The following is a 21,085-nucleotide window of genomic DNA, read 5'->3' as shown; positions in this document are numbered from 1 at the left end:
AACACTTACATTAAACGTCTAAATTTAACAAATGCTATTAGAATTCTGCAAACATCTAAACAAACAACTAAAGTTAATTTGGAACCACACAAGTTTTTATGAAAAAACAAAACAAAGTACTAGAGGAGCTCTTGTTCATAACTTGAGGCGTCTCCTGAGTAACCCAGCTTAAGTAAACAGCAAACCGAAGAACAGTCCACAATACATTTTTTTCCCCCAAGGAACTAAGCACAAGGCATTCACAAAGCATTTTGATCACATAAACTCCAACTTTATCTAAGGAATCCAGTACATTCATGGCACAATCTGAAGATTCCGAGCTAAACTGATTTTCCTCAAGTCAAGAATGCATCAAACCAAATTTCCATTTTTATCCCCAAATTATTTGCAACATGACCAATTCTCATCCATAAGGGAGGCAAAGACCCTTAAGGGCAATAAGTGGTTAGAACTTATCCAACTTACTCCCCTCAGCACAATTCAGATATTTTCCTTGTAACGAGCCTCCGTTCCCCGACCCGTGAAAGAAACAATGGAGTGAGAGGGGAGGCTGGAAGGGCAACGGAGGAAAACCGGGCGGAGCGGGGGCAAGCAGAGAGGCGGGTGAATTTCGAGTAGAATGAAGACAGAGAAAACAGAGAGCCAGCCCTGGTGGTCTAGTGGTTAAGACCGCGGCGCTGTTCGTTTCCCTGGCGTGGAACCATACCACCCGTCTGTCAGTTGCGGTACTCTGGCGGCGGCTCACATAGACAACTAAAATTAACAACCAGGATACACAACCATGTACTGAAGCTTAAAAGAAAAAGAAATAAACAGAGAAAACCAAAGGAAAAAAAATGGAGCCTACTGATGAGACGTGGCGGCGGCGCTTCAGCTCCAGCGGCAGCAGCGACGCCACCGCAATGGCGGCCTCGGCGCCATCAGGCCCAGGGGCGACACGGGGTGGCGCTCCCGACAGCGCCAGCCTCCACCGGCTTCACCGAGTGGCAGCGCTCCTCGCGGCGGCAGGAGTAGCGCCAGTAGACGAGGGTGAGCGGCTTCTGGGTGTCCTCCTCCCCGATGACGAGGACGGGAGAATCAGCCTGGATCACCTCGATGGGGGTCTGCAGAACGTCGACAGGGCCCTCAGCGCGAGCTGGCCTCCCAGCCCACGCTGTGCACGTGTCGTCGCAGTAACTCATGCAGTCGTCGCCTCTGTAGGCGTCGCCGGTTTCGGAGTCTCTGAAGAAGGGCAGGAAGTCCTCGAGGTGCTTCCTCAGGTACTCGGCGCTGCGGCGCCGCAGGCTCTCCCCAGTCACCGAGAACCCCAGCTGGTCTTGGATGGCGCGGTTGACGCAGTCGCCGTTGGCCGGCATATCTTTCATCTCTAGGTTCTTGGCCTCCAAGATGGCGGCGAGCTGCTCTTCCTCGTCGTGGCGGAAGCAGGCCAGATGCTCCCTCTCGGCCGCTGCGGTCCTCTCCAGGCGCGCTCTCTCTCCACGGCCGCCCTTCTTTTGCGCCTTCTTTGTGCCCTTGAGAGACGGGAAGGCTGGTTCTCGAGATTCATCTTGGCAAGATCTTCAGTGACAGAATAGAGGTTGCTGTCATCAGGAAAACTCTCTTGGAACTTCTCCAGCTCCTGCTGGTGCTTCTGCTTCATCTCGGCCTCGAGGCGGACCACGTCTAGGAGCAACTGCTTTCTTCTGTTCCGGTCATTCTTGGGCACTTAGTTCTTCACGCCCTGGATGCGGCCTGCAGCTCTTTCTTTTCCCAGTGGTGGCGTCGTACCATCCGCTGACGCTCACTCTGCGAATCTGCCACGATGTTTAAGGGCAGGAGAGAAGCTAAGTTTGGCGGCAGCTCAAGTACCGGCTGCGGTTGAAACTAACAGCTCAAACCACGATCCGGCTACAGGTCCTCAGCCTCCCCTAGCTGCTGCATTCTGTAAGACATAACTTTTTACAATGGGACAGGATCCCTCCAGAGGTCCTGAGCCACTGGAATACTCAAACAGAGCTTGGGGACTTGTGTGACAGGATGGAGAAGGGATTTCTACATTGAGCCAGAGGGTGGACAGTTTCCTTCTAGGGCTCCTTGTGTCCCTGAGGGCGTGTGGCTAATGGGGTCACCTCAGGCTCTGCCCTAGGGGTGCTGCTGTTGGCCATCTGGGGGCTCTGTCTGCTGGTGTCATCTCTGGGGCTGATGTCCACTTCATGTCAGGTCCGCTTCCAGCACTTTGCCACAGACCAGACCCCCCTTGTTCCCAAAGAGGGCCCAAATCCAGCTCAGAGAATTCCATAGGCTGACCCCTTCGGATCACCCCTTCCCTCTTCGCCTCACTTGCTTGGCTCCCGGTCTTAGATCTCCCTTCCCATTTTGCCCCTTTTGGATTGGCTGACCCTGGCATGGGCCCACACACCCTACTGGACTCCGCCTCTGCTACGTGGCTCTCAGCCCGTGCCCTGCTGCTCTGGGAGTGAGACACTGCACTTCCTCTCCCAGTCAGGTCTCCAAGACTTCACCTGCCTATCTCTGTCCTGGAGGTGAGATCAGTCAGTAACAAGTACTGAACATTCACAATCCCCTTGGTAAATGGAACTTGTTTTTATTTGCTTAAGCCATACCTGCCACAAATTCCAGAAGGTTCCTCCTTTTCAGTATTTCAGAATTTGAAGAACAAGTTATATTTATTTTATTCATGCTTCTCATTATTTCATATATATGTTTAAAAACTTCAGTATATCATACATGCAAAATGATGTGTATTGTGTACATGTAACCATGCCTGAGTACCCACCACCTGCTTAAGAAATAGAAACTTATTGGTACCTTTGAGGTCCCCTGTGGTCCCCTCTCTCCAAAAGATCTCCTTGTCTGTCTCCCAGAGGCAGGCCAGGGGACCGCCGTCTTGAATTTCAGTGCATTTCTTTGTTTCCTTCACAGTGTTACCACCTAGGTATGCATTCCTATACAGTATATTTGCTTTTGCTAGTTTTGAAAAATCCATATAAATGGGATCTACTGTGTTAGTCTTCTGTGATGCTTTCCTTTCACTCTGTATTATGTTTTTGAGATCCAGCCCTGCTGTGGCGTGTGATTTTCTATTTCAGTGTGGCCCCTCCTCAGTCTTCATCTTTGCTGTGACTGTGCAGGCTGAGGGATCGTGGGCTTTCAGTTTGCCTTTGTGCAGCAGTCCACTGGAGACCCCCTGTCTTCCCCATCCTCCTCCTCTTGTCTCCTTTGCATCTTCCACTATAACCTCCTTCAAGTGCAAAGACCACCACCCACGCACACACCCACGCATATGCACCCTGCGCAGGGTTTCTGGAGATAAATATACAACCATGGTGCTCACATGGAGGTAGTTTAATGATTTTGACTCTTTTACCTTGCTGAAATCTGGACCCTGGTACAGAAATGAGTTTTCTCTTCCTGCTTTAGGAAAATGAAGCTTGTTGATTTTATTGCTACTGATTAGGCAGGTAATGCTTTGCAAACTTTAGTGAGCACAAAAATTACCTGGAGGTAGGGGGTGGGGGCATGTTAATTAGGCAGATTTCTGGACCCCATTCCCCAGAGGTTCAGAACTAGAAGATCTGGGGTGGGGCCCAGGAATCTGCATGTTAGCGAGCATGCCCCTCTCCACCCAGCAATTCTGAGGCAGACTATCTTTGGCCACTCTTTTGGCAAACATTGGACATCTGACCTGAAATGCTGTCAGCCTCCAAGCATTTCTCTTAGCTGGACATTAAATTAAGTCCTGTCTCCTGAGCTTTCAACACTGGGCCTGAGTAGAAATAAATCTTCATTGAGGCTTGAAGTTCTGGCAAGGACTGTTCCCTCAGAGAGAAAGGTCAGGCAGACTCCAGAACTGGTACTCTGAAACCTGCCCCCTCTGTACAATGGTGAGTTTCATGGAGATGGCTGTGTTTTCCACACAGAAAGCTGGAAGAAGGAGCTGATGCTTTCTGTAGACACATGAAATGGCTCAGCCCTAGCCTGACACCAGCAGTCCTCAGGGCTCCGTCATGACCGAGATAGCAGTAGCAACAGCAGCAGCAACAATTGCAAGAGGAAAAGTCTACCCACAGGCCACCCTGGTGCTAGCCGGTGCGGGCAGACCAGGGCTGCTGTAGGCCTCACTCAGGCATTTTGCACACTCTCCAGCTTGGCCGGGCTGGGGAGAGGCCATTAGTGCTGGGCATCTTTGGCAGGATCTGTTGATCATGGGCACCTGTCTGCACTTCCCCTGTGGGACAAAGATCTTGGTCAGTGGCCACACTTGGGTCACCGTCACACTTGTTGGGGATGAAGCTGTTTAGGCCATTGGGGCGTGTGGTAGGAATTACCAGGGAAGCGGCTAAACTGTTCTTTTCCAACCTAATGAAATGAAAAACAAAGGCTTCGAACCCAGGGCAGTAGAGAGGTCCTGGGTGGTAGGGGGGCCCAGGACATCTGTTTGTCTTTGACCGATGGAGCTGAGGGAGAGATGGGGGAATGGTTCAGTTAATGAGCCTGGCTCTGCATGGTGCTGAGGCATCGGTGATGAACAAAAGACACAGGGTCTCTGGCCTCTCAGAGCTCTGGCTATGTAAGTAAATAATTGCAGATGTGTGCAAACTGAAGAATTTGCTAGGTCAGTAGGGAATGCCAAGTGGGGGGCAAGGGGTATGAACTTGATTTTAGTAGTCAAAGAACACTTCAGAGGAGGAAACACACTGGATCTTTTTTTTTTTTTTAAACTAATTGTCATCTGCTTTTATTTTTATTTTTTATTTATTTATTTATTTTTGTGAGGAAGATTAGCCCTGAGCTAACATCTGTTGCCAATCCTCCTCTTTTTGCTGAGGAAGATTGGCCTTGGGCTAACATCCATGCCCATTTTCCTCTACTTTATATGGGATGCCACCACAGCATGGCGTAACAAGCGGTACGTCGGTGTGCACCCGGGATCCGAACCTGCAAGGCCTGGGCCCTGCAGTGGAGAGTGGGCACTTAACTGCTATGCCACTGGGCCGGCCCCTTACAGTGGATCTTAAAGGAAGAGTGGGAATCTGAAAGTCAGGAGAGGGCATTGCAGGCAAAGGAAATGTCAAGCGCAAAAGCCTAAGATGGGTCCAGCAGGCTTCAGGTGATTCCACTTGTGCCAGGTACCTGGAGTAATCAAACTCATAGAGACAGAAAGTAGAAGGATGGTTGCCAGGGGCTGAGGGGGATGGGGAATGGAGAATTGCTGTTTAACGGATACAGAGTTTCGGTTTTGCAAGATGAACAGAGTTCTGTGGATGGATAGTGGTGATGGTTGCATAACATGATGAGCATACTTAATGCCACTGAATGAACAATGTGCCGCTTAAAAATGGTTAAGATGGAATTTATATACAGTCATGTGCCACATAATGATCTTTTGGTCAACAATGGACCACATATACGATGGTGGTCCCATAAGATTAGTACCACATAGCCTAGGTGTATAGTAGGCTATACCATCTAGGTTAGTGTAAGTACACTCTATGACGTTCAAACAATGACAAGATCCCCTAACGATGCATTTCTCAGAACGTATCCCCATTGTTAAGTGATGCTTGACTGTATAAATGACACCTGAAGTGCTCAGCCCTTAGCCTTTAAAAGCTCCACTTGCTGAAAATGTCCCCCAATAGAGTATCTCAGAATGATAATTATTGGTGGTACAGTCAGCAAATTTGTGCCTAGTTAATAATTCTTTGTTTTTTTTTTAATAATTTTATTTATTTATTTATTTTTTCCCCCAAAGCCCCAGTAGATAGTTGTATGTCATAGCTGCACATCCTTCTAGTTGCTGTATGTGGGACGCAGCCTCAGCATGGCCGGAGAAGCGGTGTGTTGGTGTGCGCCCGGGATCTGAACCCAGGCCGCCAGCAGCGGAGTGTGTGCACTTAACTGCTAAGCCACGGGGCCGGCCCAATAATTCTTTGTATTAAATGCTTTATGTTAAAAAAAAGTTAAAAGAAGGTTTTTGAATTCAATAATGCTGAAAAGTTATAGATTTTTTTTTTTGAGGAAGATTGGCCCTCCACTAACATCTGTTGCCAATCTTCCTTTTTTTTTCTTTTTTCTCCCCAAAGCCCCAGCACCTAGTTGTGTATCACAGTTGTAGAGTTGTAGCTCTTCTATGGGACACCACCTCAGCATGGCTTGATGAGCGTTCCTCACCCAGGATCTGAACCGGGAAACCCTGGGCCACCAAAGTGGAATGTGCGAACTTAACTGCTACGCCACTGGGCTGGCCCCAGTTATATTGATTTTTAAAGACCAAAGTTACTTATGTTTGGGGGGGAGAAGGAAGATTGGCCCTGAGCTAACATCTGTTGCCAATCTTCCTCTTTTTCGCTTGAGGAAGATTGACACTAAACTAACATCTGTGCCAATCTTCCTCTATTTTGTATGTAGGATGCTGCCACAGTGTGGCTTGACAAGCGATGTGTAGGTCCGTGCCTGGGGTCTGAACCTGCGGACCCCAGGGGGCTGAAGCAGAGTGCGTGAACTTAACCACTATGCCACTGGGCCAGCCCTCCAAAGTTATTTTTGAATAATCTTTTCTATGCAGAAAAACTGCCCACAAGGGCCCCCTAAAGTCACATGGAACATACAATATTATCACAAGTAAGTGAGGGTTCTAGGGCTCTAACCAAGGCAATGGTGGAGTGGATGGAGAGGTGAGGGGTGTATACAGCAGGTGTCATCCAAGGTAGAACAGCTGTGGAAAGTGAGGGAGAGAGACCCAGGAGGCCAGGATGGCTCCTGGCATTAGGTCTGGGTGCCAGGTTGGATGGAGGTACTGTTGGTCGAACTATGGAAGAAGGAGCAGACATGTGAGGAGGGGGCTCTAGGTGTCCAGGTGGAAACTGAGCATTCAGCAGCCAGCCTGACACTCAGCCATGGTGCTCAGGGATCTCAGGGTGGAGGTAAGGATTTGAGAGCATAGGGGCATGGATGGTGGTAGAAGTGCTATATGCCACAGAGATGACCCTGAGAGAAATGAGGATGGAGGAGCGACTTGACCAAGGACATAACTCTGAGGAGTGCCAATGCTTTCAGGGTGGCAGAGCCTGAGCTGACAAGATTCACTTAGATGGTATAGTTTCAGGGCTCCAGAATTCCTCTGTGTCCTCCACCCCGTTCATGCCCCCATATCTCCTCCAGGGCTTTGCCATGCCTGGAGTTCTTCAACTTAGGAAAAGTGTGGCAATGAGCCATCAACGTTCCAGTCAGAGGCCCAGGGATTATGTTGAGAGAGATGACATAAAGACTGAAACCATGCAAAGGCACAAATGACTGATGCTAGCTGGTTCCCTGTGAGCAGGTTCCTGTGAGAGAGAAGGGTACATGAGATGTCTCCAAGGCAGAAGCCTGTTGGCCTGGTATTTGCTCTCTTCTTAAGTGTTCCTTGTCCCTGTGTAGAGTCATTTCTCAGAGCTGAGCAACATGGGACAGCGAAGCACCAGGACCATCGTAAGGGCCCACATGAATGATCCAAGCAAGATGGAGAACTCTGCCATGTCTACACTGACATTTCTGAGTTAGGAGAGAATGCAGCAGCTTTTCTAAATTTTGGCTGAACATGGGAATTACCTGGGGAACCTTAAAAATACCAAGGCCTGGGTCCCACACCCAGAGATTCTGACTTAATTGGTTTGGGGTGGGGCCTGGGTATCTGGATGTTTACAAGCTTCCCAGGTGATTCTAATGTGCAGCCAGTGCTGAGAACCACCACAGTAACACCTGGTTGGCCACCTGGTGTCTCCATCGGGGGTTGAACCCCATCTGCTTGGCTTCTGGTACATGCTCAGTCTTCGACATCTGTTGTGTTGACCCTAGGAGAAAGGACAAAGGAGAAGTCTGCTCTTGGTGTGTTTCTGGCAGGCCCAGATTTAGAAGCTTTGGGGGTGAATAATGAGTTTTCTACTGTCATTTCCTTCTTCTGTCTCTAGCTGCATCTGGGCTCTTAATGACCCAGAATGAAGTCACGTCCTGAGGCTCCTTAGATATCCCTGAGGGCTGCTCAGGGAGCAGTGAGTGCCAGAGGCTGGGTATCATCTCCAAGTGGTAGGGGCACACAGCAGCAGGCTGTGTGGAATCTTGTCCCAGCCATGATTCTGAGCCCTCCTAGGGGATGGTCACAACTTGGACCGCCCTTCTGCTTGTGGTCTGAGATGAAGTGAGACAAGCATGTAGAGTGACTAGGAAAATTAGTGATTAGAAAGATGATCTAGTGTCTAAACCATGAGAGCAGTTCCACAGGTGGGAAGAGAGGGAGGGCATTGTGGGCTAGCGTAGTCATGGAAAGCGCCACAGAGGAAGTGAGATGAGTTTGGAAGAATTTAGCTAAGAGGATAAGGGGGCCCTTCAGTGAAGGTTAGTGAAGATGTTGAAAGTGAGGATGACACATTATGAGCAAAGATCAGTTATTAGTATCCATGTGGTATAAGGAGGTGCAGGCAGGTTGGCTTTCCTCAAATATGTCTCACCCGGACTTCCTGGGGAGAAATGAACCAAGGTGATTATGTGGTCCAACCAACACCAGTGGTTCTCAAAGTGAGGTACCCAGATCAGAATCATCAGCATCACCTGGAAACTTGTTAGACATGCAAATACTCAGGCCCCACCGCAGACCTACTGAATCAAACTCTGGAGGGAGGGCCCAGTAATCTCTTTTATACGTCTTCCATGTGGTTCTGATGCTCACTCAATTTCAAAGCCACTGCGTCCATGTCTGCTATGTGGACTCTGGTTATTATCATCAGAGACAAGGGACATGTTTGGTCTGGGATTTATGTAACTTATGTTGGGTTGAAACCTCTCCCTGTAGCTCCCCCCTCATACCTGGTCTTATGGTATTATGATTACTGACCTTATGTCCTATCCAAGTGACACAGTGTCATATACTTGACAGACTCTTATTCACGTACTCAGCCAACATTTATTCAGCAGCTGCCATTTGCTAGGCACTCTTCAATTCTAAGCCCTGGGACTACGGCAATGAACAAAATCAAAAGATGCTCTTCCATGCAGCTTATGTTGTAGTGGAGGTGATGATCCATTGATTAAACGTAAAAATATCTAGTAGTTCTAAGTTCTGGAAAGAAAAACATAAGACAGTGATGAAGAGGGGGCTATTTTTGACTGTGGTTAGAGAAGATTTCTCTGAGGTGATATTTGAGCAGAAACCTGGTTGAAATGAGGGAGAAAGCCACATGAAGAACTTGAGGGAGAGGGCCCCAGGAAGGGGGAACAGAGGTGCCGAGTCCCTGAGGTAGAAACGAACTTCACATGCTTTAAGAACGGAAAGGGAAGACAGTTTAGCTGCAGAGGAATGAGCAAGGTGGAGAGATGCTGGTCCAGGAGGCAACTGCCAGATCACAAAAGGCCTTACAGATCCTGTTCAGGTGTCAGGATTTCATTTTGAGTGAGGGCAGGCTACTGGAGGGTTTTGAGGATGTGAACGATGTGGTATCTCCTTGAACAAAAATCACTCTGAAGAATGGACCATTCCATAAGTGTAGAAGCAGGGAGACGAGTTAGGAGGGTACTAGAACAATCCAAGTGACAGATGTGGTATAGAGGTGGGAGTGAAAAATAGTTGAATTCTAGGTATTTTGGAGGCACCAACAGGACGTGCTGATGGATTAGTTTGGGGTGGAGAAGAATCAACAGTGAATTCCAGGTGTAGGCGACTGGAGTTTTACGTTTTCTCTAGTCTAAAGGCCTCTCAGTTCCACACCTACAGAAGGGATAGGGACAACCTGGAGGGATTCAGAGGATCTCTCACTTCCTCTACACTCTGACATTGGCCATCATAGGCTGTCTTGTGTGCTTCTTTCCTTATAAACATCATCCATGATTACTGGACTGTGTTCTCAAAGGCCATATCTTAAGCTTCCCTGAATCCTCCCACCCCCTTTACTCCCAATAGAATAAAAACAGTTGTGAGAATATAGAAAAGCATGCTATGGATTAAACCTTAGCTAAAACCTTTTGAAGTAGAAGGGGCAGGCTTAAAGATAAGGAAACTGAGATTCCTTAAGTTACTCCTTAAGAGAGCTTCCTACATGCTAGGGAGCTTTGGGTGGTCCAATGTGTGTTTTCTTTCCACATCACCAAGCAGGTCTCCAAGACTAGCTGGGTGTCCTACAACTCAACTCCATTCTGACACTATCTACCTGGAGATAGCGTCAGATCCCACAGGTTAAGGGTTAAGTCCTAGAAGACTGCACTCCACTTTAGATGCCACTGATAAGTCCACATTGTCACCTGTGTTTCTGACTGACTGGCTGGCTGTAAATCAGAGGTTCCCAAGACCCTGTCCTCGGGTTAGATTAATTTGGTAGAGTGGCTCACAGAACTCAGGAAAACAGTTTACTTACCAGGTTACTCATTATATATAACTCAGGAACAGCCAGATGGAAGAGACACATAGGGCAAGGTATAGGCAAAGGATGCGGAGCTTCTATGCCCTCTCCAGGTACACACTCCCAGCATCTCCACGTGTTCACCAACCAGGAAGCTCTCTGAACCCTATCCTTTTGGGCTATGATGGAGGCTTCATTTCATAGGTATGATTGATTAAATCATTGGCCATTGGTGTTTGAACTCAATCTCTAGTTGCTCTTTCCTCCCCAGAGGTTGGAGAGTGCAACTGGAAGTTCCAGCCCTCTAATCACCTGGTTCCCCTGGCAATCAGCTCCCATCCTTAGGTCACCTAGGGGCTTTCCAAAGCTACCGTATTAGTTTTAAAAAAGACACCTTTATCTCTCTCATCACTTAGGAAATTCCAACGGTTTTAGTAGCTATGTGCCAGGAACAGGGAAGAAGACCAAATATATATTATATTATATAAAATCACACTATCATAGGTGACAAATGGCTGAGTAAGGTGTAGCATCTACAACTTCTCAATTTGTTTTCCTCCTGAGCATCACTGACTCCCTACAGTCTGTCTATTCTCAGCACGTGCCCAAGCTGCTTTTCAATGTCTTCTATGAAGATGATTTTCCTCTGTGAGTGACTTCAGGCGTCACTCCCACCCCGTTGCCCCCACTTTGAGAGACTCAGTCCTAAATGGCTGCTGAAGGGAACACCATCTCCTATGAGTTGGATGTGATGTCTTTTTGCTCTTATTTTTTAAACAGCTCTCCTCATACTTTCCCCTCAACAACCTGAACGTGATTGTTTCCTGGGCCAGGCGTGGGAAAGGTGTGCAAAAGGCAAAAATGTGAGCTTTGCTATTTAGAGCACTCACTTAAACAAATTTTCTTCCTAATGCCTCCACCGTGTTCTTTTTCTCCTGCAGGACTCAGACCCTCTTGGACAGAAAACTATGTCCCCATGAAACGCTGCCATGTCATCCTGAAAGACAAGGTGGGAGAGTTCTCATCCTGATGACATGAAGTCAGTTTCCTCAGAACATCTGGTACAACTGGACCAGTCCCCAAAGCCACGTTGTTGTCTAGGTCTGCGAGTTTAGGGTCACGGGAAATGATGACTGTGGGCAAACCCTGACAAAATCGTGTTCCAGGGGGTCTCCTCTGTGGTAGAAAGCAGCATGGTCTATGCCTGTTGGGAGATGAGGGTGCATCTTTATGCCACCCAATCTCTGGCTGTGCATTGGTCTTGCTATCTAAGAACTACACTCGAGGTATTATATGCACATATCATGACTCGCTTTAGGGAATTCTTGCTGCTCCTGCAGACATCCCAACTTCTGCCATCAAGGGGCTTGCTTGGCTAAGTGCTGGGTTCATCTCTAGTGAGGCAGGAGTCACCTTGGCAGCTGCATCTTCCGTTGGTGAAGTGTTGACATCACCTACTCTCTCCCTTGGCTTTAAAGTGTCTTCCTCTGGTATGGAGTCATATCTTGTCCCTTGGATAGCCTCGTCCTCACCCTTTCCAGAGCCAGGACAGACAGATGGCCTGTCCCAGAGTGTGACCTCTGAGGGTGTCTCCTTGTGGTACCATGGGGATCTTGCAGAAAGAGTCCTGTCACACACTTCCTGGAGTCCAGAAGGGCTGGCCACAGAACCACTGGAGAGCCTGGCCAGAGTGATACTGACAATGGCTCCACATGAAGCTCCTCTAGCCACAACTGCCCTTGAGTATGTTCCCCAACTTACATTGGTATTTCCACCCTCAGCCTGCTACAGAGGTCCTGGGACAACAGAGGGGACCGTGGGGATGTCTACATTAGCTTCATGTCTGGTGTCTGCCTTTGGATGCCCTATCTGAGACTGGAGGGGAGGTAGACCCCTCTCTTGGCCCCTCAAGTCCAGCCATGCCCCAGGGCTTGTCCAGTCAAAGAAAAAGCAGAGTGGCTGCTGAGCTCCCTGGGAGCTGCAATCCAAGCTTTCTGCAGACTAATGTGGAGTGCCTTCTGCAGAGCTCACTGGCTTTTCTGGCTCCATCTCCAAGTCTGGCTGGAGCAGAACTAGCATCTAGAAGTTTAATGAGTACTTCTTGGCCTGAACCCAAAGACATAGTTCCTAGTGGTGCAATGGCTGGTACCCACTACTTAAGCTTGAGTTGGAACTTGCTTCCAACTACCTCCTACAGCAGAGAGCGCACAGAAGTAACAAGCTTGCTTGAAGGAAGAAGACTGCATGATGCTCTGCATCCTTTTGCTTCTGATTTAGTTGCCAGGTTCTGGGTTTCAGACTCTCTGGATTCCTCCCCTGGAATCGAAGCTCCCTCGGGACCAAAAGCATATGCTACTGTGGTTGTTTCATTGGTCTCAGAGCTGCAAACCACGTGGCAGTGACCTTCTCTGGGGAGACCATTGAGGAAAATGCTGAAATGGCCATCCAGCCCTCCAAAGGGCTCACTTTATAGGAAGCTAAGCCTTGGCAACTCACCCATTCCCTGGGACAGATGTGGAGAGACCTCACCTGGATGTGCCAGTGTCCCTTCTTAGCTTTCCAGGGATCTCCTCTGGGAAACAGACCCAGGCTGTAGGGGCTCCTACTGTTGTATCCCCTCTGTCCTCCTAGGAAGAGGGTGCATTCTCTCTGGAAACCGAGACACCCTAGAACTACTCTGGTAAGTACTGTTCCCCTATATATATCTATACATATATGATATAAGCTAGCATTTTATTTATATCCTTCTCTGTATTTGAGACCATCTGTCTCTAAATAAACTTGAGAAGTTTCTTCAGAGCGTATTGAAGGTAAACTCTAGATTTTATTTATCCAATGCCTTTCACCCTCTTTCATCATAGTTGTGTTGGGTGCATGATTTTAAGTTGGCAGTTATTTTTCTTTCAGCATTTTCAAGAAATTATTCCACTGCCTCCTGGTTCCATTGTCGCCATGGAGATGTCTGTCTAATTGACATTTCTTCAAGGTGATCAGTCCTGTCTCTCTGTCTTATTTTAAGATCTTCTCTTTGTCTTTAATGTTTTACAATTTTATTATGTCTGTGTGGATTCCTTTGTTATTTTTAACTCTGCTTGGGCATACTCTGTTCTGGTCATTTATTGTTGCATAACCAACTGCCCCAAACCTTAGTGGCTTAAAGAAACAACCATTTTTTAATCTCTCACCTTTGTGGGTCAGTAATTTAGGCAGATCTCAGCTGAGCAATTCTCCCACTCCACATGGAATTGACTGGAGTTTCTTGGTGGTATTTACTGAAATCTGGGCTGGTATGGAGGGTCCAAGTTGGCTTTACTTGTATTCATTTATAACATGAACATTGGTGGGGACAGCTGGAAGGCTGAGTGCAGATGTGTCCCTCTTTCTCTACGTAGTTTTAAGACCTCTCTAGTTAGATTTCTTACAAGGTGGCTGGCTTTCCCCGGAACAAGTTTCTAAGAGACCAAGATGGAAGCTGAAAGACTGCTTCTGACTTAGCCTTGGGGGGCATGCAGCATGACTTCCACTATGGCACATTGATTAAGCAAGTCACTGAGGTCAGCCCAGATGCCAGGGGAGCAGAATTAGACTCCACCTTTCAGTGGGTGGAGTAGCAGAGTTTTTTTGGCCATCTTTAATTACTACTTTGTGCATCCTGGATCTGTGGATGCATGTTTTTTATCTGTTCCGGAAAACTTGCAGCCATCTTCCTCAGACATTTCTTTTTCTCCATTCCCTACTTGTTTCTTCTGGGACTCCAATTAGATAGCTAAGACTTTAGCTATCAACCCTCCAAATCTCTTAACTTCCTTCATATTTTCATTTCCTTGTCTCTGTGCTGCATCATGGGGGATTTGTTTGGTTCATGGAGGTTTTTTTCTGACATTTATTATAAATTTTCAGATGTACCACCAAGTTGAAAGACCTTTATGATAAATATATATACACTCACTACCTACATTCTACTATTGACATTTTACTATACTTTATCATATCCATCTATCTATTCATCTTATTTTTTGATGCATTTCAAGTAAATTGCAGACATCAGTAGCCATGGAGTTTTATTTCAATTCTTCATTTCTAGAAGGTCACTTATTTCCTAATCTGCCCATTTATTCCTAATAGTGCCTTTTTGCTTTGATTGTGTTATTTCTTGAAACATTTTTCAACATAACTGTCCTTATCTGACAAGTCCAATAAATCCTTGGGTGTAAATCGGTTTTTGTTGTCTCTTGCTAAAAGTTCTTGATCTTAATCTATGCTGCACCGTCTAATGTGGTAGCCACTAGCCACATGTAGCTATTTAAATTAAAATTAATTAAAACTTAAAGTTAGAAATTCAGTTCCTCAGTCACATGAGCCACATTTCATGTTCTCAATAGCTACATGTGGCTAATGGCTACTGTATTGGGCAGGACAGATTATAGAATACCTCCAACATTCATATAAGTGAGTGAGCACGGCTGTATTCAAGTAAAACTTTATTTACAAAAACAGGCAGCACCTGGGTTTGTCCCACGGCTGTCATTTGTGGACCCCTGCTCTAGGCCCACACTGACATGCTTTCCTTCAAAGAGGAAGTGCTTTTGCTTGTAGCCTGGTGTGCACCAAACTGGAAGGAAGCACGCCAGCCCCTCCAGGGCTTTCCTCAAGGCAGGAGTCCCACACTCACCATCCCCATTTTGCTGCTCTCCTAGGCCTTAATGTCTACAACCATCCTTGGGTCAACACTCTTCTAGCAAGTTCTTGCTGTTCTAACCCCATCCTGGTTTTCTTTGGAGGGTGAGGCAGGGAAGGGGTACACAGAGATCACTTCCTTGCAAATGAGTGATTTTGTGTGTGTCCCACGTAAGATCTGGTTCTGTAGTGGGAGAGTACTTTAGAGCTCCTGGTCCCTTGGAGTGCCAGAGGCACGTATTCTCTCACATTATTTTCCTGCTCATGTCTGGTTAAGCTAGACAGCTCTAACTTCTGCAGAATTGAATAAAACTCCCTGTCTCTTTAGGGAGTTAAGGCTGTGGCCAGGTTTCTTCAGGGTGCTCTGATTTAGCGCTATATTGGTATCTGGGGATTCCTTCCTCCTGGAGTGCTTAGACCTGTGTTTACTGGAGGGTGGAGATGGGCTCTCACAGAGCCTAGATGTTGGGGCTTGCCTGTTCTCTCCAAGCTGCTTGGTGTCAGGATTAGTAGTGCTGGTCTCGGAGAACTGAGGCCATGATAAGAAGGTCCAGGGAACTGTGACAGGAGCAGGGTGAAGAAGAAGGCAAATGATGGATGGATGAGGGGAGTCTTTGTTGACTCCTGTGCCACTCTCCTGCTGAGAATTCTGCATCCGGATGGCAGAAGGCCCATTAAGAGCCTCTTGGAGACCTTGCCACATGTTCCAAGTGTCATCCATTTCCTTCCTCACTGATAAACTATGGACTGGATCATCTGCTTCCCTCATCACTTTCCCAGGTCTGGGTCAGGGTGGGAAATGAGTGCAGGTTCAGCCCCAGAGATCTCTGCTTCTGTGCTCTGGAGCAGAGGCTGTAAACACTGTACAACCACTTTCCCTCCTGCAGGCATTTGAGGGTGCTGTTGGGCAGTAGCCACTGGGAGACAGCCAGTCTCTGCCATCAAGAAGTTCAAAGTAGGGGGTTGGAGACAAACCAATGACAGCCAAATGTAACATGACAAGTGCCCTGCTGACTACTGTCATGCATGGGCACTGAGGGCAACCAGAGAAGGGAGGAGTTATAGGGAAGTAGGAGGGAAGCTTCCGGAGGTCGTGACACATGAGCTGAGAGCCTTCTGAGAAGTCAATAGCTTTGTCCCATAAGCGTAGCCTAGGGTGAGTCTTATATTGTATGTGGAGTCTAATAGGTTGCATTTATAGTGCCCCTCTCCGTGACTCATTAGCTGAATCTTACACTAACCTGGTTGTTTCTTCATTCTTCCTACCACCTTCCCCCCAAATCCTTTTTCCACAGAGATGAGACAAAACATCAGGGTAGTATATGTTCCAATCGGAAGGTGCCATGTGGTTTTGAAGGACCCACTTGGGGTGTTTTCACTGCCACAGAATCTGTCCAGCTATTTGCCAAACATCTGGTGCAACTGGACCATCTGAGCTGGTCCTGAGAGACATGTTGTTATTTACATCCAAGGGTTTGGTGACCATGAGAACTGTGCCAGGAGCCAGGACAAGGTCATCTTCCAGGGAGTCTCCTTGACTGTGGAAAGGAAGGCCTCTCATGTGTATAGACACTTTGGCAGTCTGGTGTTTTCTGCATGAGACTTGCACCTGGCTGTCCATGCAGTGCTAGTTTCCACAAAGTTGACCTCCAGATCCACCAGCAGTATGTTCTGAGGCCAATACTATGTCTTTGCTGAGCCCAGGAGAGAATCTCCCATGAGCCCTGGTAGTGAGCAGCCTCATTCTGTCCTGGCCCCAAAGTGGCAGCTAGAAACCATCTTGGACCCGAGTGTCACCGTGTGGGTCTGGGAAGCAGAAGGGCAGAGGCTGAGGGGCCCAATAGGATGAGGGATGAGGAAACCCCAGGAGCTAGAGGGCATCTGTCCCCTCTTTCCTTTCTACTTGATGAGGGAGAAGTTCTTTGTTCATGGATGAAACCTTAATAGCCCCCAGGGTGCAGCTAAGCAAGACATGGGAAGGAGAAAGGGATCTAACAAAAGTCCTGCTCACTACCATTTTCTGGAACCCTGAATTGAAGACAAGAGCCATGCTGGATGGCTTGGTGAGTCCGTCTGCTGCCAGCCCCTTCAGAACAGCCCTCCAAGTCCTCTCTGTTCTTCCCAAGCATGGAAGAGAGAGTGTTGGGGTCCATAGCTACCCCTGAAGAGAAAGATGGGGAAATGGCTCAGATGTGGGACAGGATGACCACGAGAGACAGCCTGGACTCCTCACATGACCCTTGGGGGAACAGATCTCTCCAAGAGGAGCCTTTGGATTTGGAAAGTGCTCAGGAATTCAGTCTTGAGCATCAAACTGCCCAGGACCCTTCACCTGCTGGCAGCAGCTGGGCTGGGTCTTTGAGTTTGAGGGATGAGAGTGCCAAATACCAGGTCATCACCTAGCCCCACGGCCTGCTCAGTGGGGCCATGGCTAATCCTTCAGCAGGTCCTGTTGGAGACCACACCCTTGTCCCAACACCAGAGCTCCATGAAGGCCAGGACATGAGGCACAAATCCACAGTACTGCCTCTCCCTGCTGGGCTGCTGAAGAACTCACCTGTTGATGGCCTTTTCATCCCAACCTTGGGTACAGACACAGCTGGTGGGAAGGACTGGCCACAAGGGGCTGCCGTCTGTTGCATGTGAATGTAGAAGGGTCAGTCAAGTATTAATACTCGAGTTGCTGGATTGTTTTAAGTGCTGTCTTTCAGTGAGGCAGGCCTAAGAGACCTAGGCCGAAGTTTTGTCCCTGCCTTCCCTTCCCTTCATCACAACTTACCTGTCCTTTGTCCTTCACTAAGTCTAGCTTCCTCAATCATCTAACTCTGTTGGTGGCTGTAGCCCTTTCCCTGTCCAACTCCTTTTCATCTTCTAGGTCTCAGCTCAGATGCCACCAACAGTTACTGTCACATCACCCTGTTTAATCCTTTCAGAGCACTTATTGCTATTGGCAGTTTTCTGCTTTACTGTCTGTCTCACTGGAATGGGTGTCACAGGACAGGTCATCTGACTTGTGCACTAGTATATCCTCTGGGCCCAGCAAGTTCTAGGCACATAGCTTATAACTGTTGGATAAATGTTACCTCTCCTTGGAGCATCTTCTTTTTAGGAACTTCAGGAAATACAATGATTAAACTCAATTGAATAATAGCATATGATTTTAGACTTTCTGGAATCCTGGTGAGGGAGGGCTTTGAGTGAGGGGAAGGGTCTTAAAGAATGCTTTCGAGGCATTTTCTCAGTTCTGGATGCCTTGTTTATTTCCATCAGTGGAGATCCAATGAGTTAATAAGTACCAGTTATTCCTTCCCAAATACCTTACAGGAAAATAGGTAGGGTTTCTTCCATCTTTTGACTACCCCCCTACCCCACTCTGCCAAAGTATTAGATTTTAGAATCCTATCAGGTTTAAGTTAAAATTCTTTCCCCTAAAGCCCATGGTCTGAAGTTGGTGGGTTTACGGGGGCCAGTGGCAGCCCAGGAAGCTGATTCCACTATAGATAAGTAAGTGCTATGTACTCTGGGCCCCCCGAGTGTGGGGGGATAGACTGGGAGTCCCTCAACTGAAATAACTATGCAGCAAATGGAAAGGAAGCCTGGCAAACGCCAGACAGTCCTGTAACTTGGACATTCTGGATCTGTTGGGCACTCTGCAAGGTGTCACTTCCCCATGCCTCACAGAGCAAAAAGCAAAATTGAAGCAACTTGGTAACTTTTAAAGTCAGTCAGCACTATTCGTTTCCCATCATAACCTGCATGAGAGCAGTGACCGCACTTCTGTAGCTAGAGGTGCTTCTGCTGGGAGGCTGTTTGTGGAATTTCTCATTCCTTGGGTCAGCTCTGCCTGGAACAAACCAGTTTCACCAAGCAGAGAGCTGTTCCTAGAGAAAGCTTGAATTTAACGGCAGGGCTGCATAAAATCTTAGTTCTTGAGGATATCTTTCTCTCTCTCTTCTTCAACCACCCTTCCCAGCCCTGGGTCAGGTGGCCCCTTCACCTCTGAAGTTGGAGGGCAGTGGCTCACTAAGGGTGGTAACAGCCCCTGTTCTTGCTACAGCTGCTGGAAATCACTGGTGTCTAAGACCTTAGGAGGAGGTCCTCCTGCTGGTTTATCAGTAACAGTTGGGCTTCCATAGTCCTAAGTATTTTCACTTCAAATAAAGCTATTAAGCCCAATCAGAAAAAAGAAGGAAGCAAAAGTATTTGGTGGGTGACAGCTCTTAGGAGATAGTAGGTGGCATGAGAAGAATCTAGAAAATGTTGAAAGAGAAACTCCATTCCTTTCAGGAATTTAATAATGGAGTTGTATCAGTCAGAATACACTGTTACGCTGTGGTGGTAAACACCACCAAAATCTCAGTGGCTTAAAAACAAAGGAAGATGTATTTGTCAGTCAGCCTACAGGCCATCATGTTTGGCAGGTGGGCTCTGCTCAGCGTAGGCCCTCGGGTACCCAGCCTGATGGTCGTTGGTTGCCTCGCCAGAGGGCAAGAGCTCTGGAGGGTTTGTCTTTGCACCAGCAGTTAACTGCTGTGGCCCAGAAGTGAACTCATTGGCTGGAAGTAATCACATAAGCACACCCAAACACAAGAGGGTCAGGAAGTACAATCCTATAGTGTCTGGAAGGGGAAAGAGCTGGAAACACGGAGCAGCCTCAAACTCAGCGATGGGAGTTGACTGAGTTGGCCTTTAGGGCTTCAGAATGGTTCAAACTGTGAAGCTGAGACTTTGACTTGCAATTGTTTTAATCATTTAGTGGGCTTGACGGCCACAAAAGCTTGGTTTCCTGACCTTGTTCTCCTGCTCTGACCTGGAGAGCTATCACTGTGTTTTTTTCAGAAGCTTCTTTTTAGTCAGTATCAGGATGGAGGGATTAGGAGCTGAGATCTAGTATCACAGGCATGGCTATTTTAGCACTGTCTGGAGAACACAAATTTGGGTCACGTTAACAGAAGTAGAAGATGCGGATCAAGGGAGGGGTAAATATTCCTTTATTTTGCTGTAATTATACCCTGCCTGACACAGCTTCTGTTCTGACTATCATACTTTGAAGGCAGCTTTGACAAGTTTTGTCAAGCTGGAACCCAGGAAGGGTTATCAGGGGAGTCAGGAGTCTTGAAGGTTATTGAAAGGGGTAACTTAGCAGCTGCTGTAAGTATTTGAGGAGCTGTCAGAAGTTTTTCTTTCACTGGTGAGGGACTTGCCTCCCTGTATTAAGATGGAATGGACTGTATTGTGAGCAGTGTACTCATTATATAAGTGACCAAAGAAAGCTGGGTAAGGGAGTTTGACCCTCCAAACAAAGGATGGAAGGTGGTTGTAGTAGGTGGCTTCTCGAGTCCCTTCCAACTCTATCATATTTCTCTGACTCTGTTTTTTTCCCTCAGAAATGAAAATAAACCTTTGCTCATGGAAGAGGGAGTGAATGCCAGTTGAGACTCCCCTATATAAAGACATTGTTGCTCACAAATGCTCTGCTAATCCCTCAAGAATCTTGAAATTGGTGGTAGGATCTCCATTTTACAGGTGAGGTAACCGAGGCTGAGAATGGAGGAAGTCAGGGACACATACAGTCTTACAAGGTGTTTTGGTTTAAGTGTAGAGTCTGGAGCCAGACAGCTTGGGTTTGAATCCTGGTTCTGCAGTTTTCTAGCTGTGTGACCTTTGCTAAGTCATTTAACTTCTCTGTTTTATCTTCCGTAAAATGGAAATGATATTACCTCATAGGGTTATGAGGATTAACCAACTTAATGATAGAGAGCACATTGAGCATCAGTACCTTGGCACAGAATGTGAGCTAAATAAGTTTTGTCTACATTATTAAAATCATTATCAGTGTCTGAACTAAGTTTGAAACACTATAGGAATTTGATTTCTATAAGTAGGAAAGCAAAACTAACTTCTCTTTCACTTTCTCCCGTTACCACTTAGATGTAACAATATTTTCATCACTTCCTGGAAATGGCTCTGTTTTAGCATTTCAACATAATCCAGGAGGTAAGATTTCATAATTGGAGAGTACTAGATATATTCCAAAC

The 21,085-nt window shown here is 47.2% G+C and overlaps 1 protein-coding gene and 1 pseudogene across 4 annotated transcripts in view; one reads left to right on the top strand and one right to left on the bottom strand.

Annotated features, from left to right (window-relative positions):
* Positions 1-916: 916 nt before the first annotated feature.
* On the bottom strand, positions 917-15,750 carry LOC101406823 (OTU domain-containing protein 6A-like; annotated as a pseudogene).
* The window catches only part of LOC147915946 (uncharacterized), a 25,165-nt gene continuing 14,966 nt past the window's right edge, over positions 10,887-21,085 (top strand). For 2 of the 4 annotated variants that reach the window (XM_087436682.1, XM_087436681.1), the window contains exons 1-3: positions 10,887-13,050; positions 20,435-20,573; positions 20,979-21,044. The gene's annotated coding sequence lies outside the window, so the exon portion shown is untranslated. Of the gene's footprint in view, positions 13,051-20,434; positions 20,574-20,905; positions 21,045-21,085 lie in introns of those variants that run through there. The other 2 variants (XM_087436685.1, XM_087436684.1) reach the window with 2 other exon arrangements.

This window comes from Ceratotherium simum, chromosome 11 (assembly GCF_057802395.1).
Source record: "Ceratotherium simum simum isolate JZ-2026a chromosome 11, ASM5780239v1, whole genome shotgun sequence".
NCBI lineage: Eukaryota > Metazoa > Chordata > Mammalia > Perissodactyla > Rhinocerotidae > Ceratotherium > Ceratotherium simum.
Note: the sequence above shows the minus strand (reverse complement) of the source record. Positions and strands in the feature narration are given on the sequence as shown.